The sequence below is a fragment of the Halichoeres trimaculatus genome, unplaced genomic scaffold (genome assembly GCF_033239565.1).
Source record: "Halichoeres trimaculatus isolate MK-OKI-2021-1 unplaced genomic scaffold, fHalTri1.1 fHalTri1_scaffold_28, whole genome shotgun sequence".
Classification (NCBI taxonomy): Eukaryota; Metazoa; Chordata; class Actinopteri; order Labriformes; family Labridae; genus Halichoeres; species Halichoeres trimaculatus.
The window spans coordinates 95,374-98,331 of record NW_027437206.1 but is presented as its reverse complement, the minus strand read 5'-3'; the positions used below and the strand labels follow the sequence as shown (position 1 = coordinate 98,331).

At 40.8% G+C, this 2,958-nt stretch overlaps 1 long non-coding RNA gene across 1 annotated transcript; it reads right to left on the bottom strand.

Annotated features, from left to right (window-relative positions):
• Window positions 1-1,028: 1,028 nt before the first annotated feature.
• Window positions 1,029-2,605, bottom strand: LOC141786436 (uncharacterized). The gene is made up of 3 exons (XR_012597763.1): window positions 2,442-2,605; window positions 2,215-2,371; window positions 1,029-2,134 (listed from the first exon to the last, which is right to left on the bottom strand). It is a non-coding gene; the product is annotated as an uncharacterized LOC141786436 (long non-coding RNA).
• Window positions 2,606-2,958: the final 353 nt, after the last annotated feature.

Here is a 2,958-nt window from a genome sequence, read left to right as displayed (position 1 = left end):
GGGCTAGCTAAAAATGTGAGCAGCCACACCATCGCAAGAAAAAATGGATGTCCAGTTGCTTTTTTTTTTTTTTTTTTTTCAAATCTTATTTATTTATTTTTTAAATAAACTTTATTTACAGTTAATTACATAACAAATAGGACAATATTCAACATCATGTCAATTGACAATGTCAGAACAGGTCTCAACAAAACAAAACAAAAACTGTCGTACAAGGGTTATACATTTGTGGAAAGTTTACACAATATTTCAGAAATTTGTTCATGTCCATTATGTTTGATATATTTTAGAGGTTTTAGATACAGTTCAAACTCAGTTAAAAAAAAAAAACTTGAAGATGGGAGGTGATTTCAGCAGTCTTTGTTTATGTATAAAAAACTTGGCTAGGACAGAGGACCAGGTTACAACAAAGTTCATCGTTCTTGGTTTGAAGCAGGGTTACAATGTCTCTTGGGATGGGACTTCGAGATTCAATTTCATTTTGTATCTAGTCCTGCAAGTGTTTCCAAAAAATCTGTGTATTGATACATCCCAAAAAAATATGGTCTGTTGTCTCGGATCCACATTGACTTGACAGAAGGTACATGTATTATCATCGATATTGAATTGTTTTCTTAGTAATTCTTTAGAACGGTAAATGGCATTCACAATTTTATAGTGTGTTTCTTTGACTTTTGGTTGAATTGGAAGCTTTAAATACGAGGTTCTTAGTTTCATAATGGATGCTTTATCATATTGTGGCAGAGCAGCGGGTAGTGAGGTTTGTTTTATTTGTTTTTAGTTAACCACACATCCACCCAAAAGGTGAGGCAATAACTTTTGAATTTTTGATGACCTAAAGCCAGGCAATGCCACTCTCGGAATTTCACCCAGAGAAATTAGATAGACCCTCTGAAGGACTCACAGGTTCGTTTCACAGATGGAGCAAGAAACATGGTTCCAATACAAAAATTTTCTTTATTTTTAATCCTCAATAATAAAATTGTTATTTTTCTTTAAAAACACCATTCATTCGGGAAGGGAGCCTAACAGGGCTGAGGCTTACCAGTGGGAGATGTCCGGGACCACAAGGGGGAGGGAGACCCCCCAAGGAAGAGCACCCGGGATTGTGATACACACGCACACACAATGGTGAAGAAAAGAACCAAAAAAAAATGAAAATCAAAACCCGCAGGTTTCACAGCACACAGGGAAGGGAAACCACCACAAGGGAACCAGGACCACCACTGTGAGCTTCAGCCCTGAAAGGAGAGGGAAGAATTAGCGGGATTGACACAACAAAAACCAAAGCATAAATAATCCCAAGCTACTTAGGAAAAAAAACACGAGAAATAAAGGAAAAGAAGCTAATTATCAAAATTTACACTTGCAAAGAAAACAGTTAATCAATAAAACAATTTACCAAAATTGAATATTGCACAATTCTAAAGTATAACCCAACTTAAGAATTTTAACACTCACTGTTTTCAATCAAACAAAACTGAACACATGCCAAACAAAAGAAGATAAACGAAATTCCCCTCTAACAGTGTTTAAATCAAAATAAGAGAAAATAATGAAATTAAAGGGTGCCAATCCTGCCCCTAACACACAACATAAAACCAGCTTTTGGCCCACAGAATCCTTACACAGGCACCAGGAACCACCACACTGGCCTATTCCAGTGTTAAGCGGCCACAGGGTAGCTTAACCAGGCGCAGTGATGAAAAAAAGGAAAAAAAAAAGAAAAAAACTAAACAAAACACTGGAATAGACAAAATGAAACAAAGAAACCTCAAGAAGATGAAAACAAAATAAACTTGAAATAATCCGAGTACAGCGAAACACAACAATAAATCAATTAAAGTAACAAGTTAAGTCTTAACAAAACAAAACCAGCTCCCCGTATAGCAAAGCCTGTCAAACAGGGCTCAGTAAGGCAGTTCCAAATAAAGCATGTTAATGAAGCATTTCTCAGCAAAGCAGCAGCATTTCTATCGCGTTATGCGACCAAGAGGTCCTGATCAGCGCACCAGATCACGTGTGGAGGAGAGAAGAATGCGCTCCCTGCTTAGCATTAGTTAGCAGCGCCTGAAGCAGTCCTGAAGATCAGTGTGAGGACGTCCCCTGTGCTGCTGCAGCCAACAGCACAGTGCTGTAAATGAGCCCAGGAAACCATAAATCTCACGTGAAAGAAATCAGATTTCTAAACTAAAACCGAAACTATTAATTTACCTGCAGCACTGTTGCCGTATCACACACCCAGAACGTCCCTACCCAGGCACCGGATCAGTCAGGGAGAGCAGAGAGGAGGTGAGCTTTGAAGCTCGGGAGCGACGGTGGCCAAACGACACCAGACAGCACCCAATGCTGAAGCGGGAACGGTGCGGGTCTACAAACGAAAGATTAGCCATGAGGAGAAGCCATGGGTTAGCACACAGAGGCAGCCACTGCTACGTTACCTGCACCGGTGCTGCAGAGGAGGCAGGAAGTGTGGCGACCGGGAAGTGGGCGGGACCCCAGAGCCAAAGAGCAAGAGAGCGACAAGAGGAGCAGGGCCTATCTATATAGAGTTGCCTCCTGCTCTGATTGGCTAATCAGCGGGCGGCTAAAAGCCCAACCCCAAAGAGCCAAGACGAGGGAGAGAGGAGAAAGAGGAGACCAGAGGAGCAGAGATGAGGCAACTCATCCTGCTACAATATTTATAAAGGATTTCATTTTTGTTTACTTAACCAGGCAACATAGTCTCAGTTAAACAATAAAGATCAAGATAAAAAGATAAAATATACTTTATTCATCCCCAAAGGGAAATTCATGTTGTTTGGGCCCATCTTCCGATTACAGAATTATACACTCTGATGGCTGCAGGGAGGAACGATCTTCGGTATCTCTCAGTTCTGCAGCGCACAGAGGTAAGTTGTCTCCTGCTGCTTTTTCTCTGGACAATGATGGTGTGAAGTGGGTGATCAGTGTGACGAA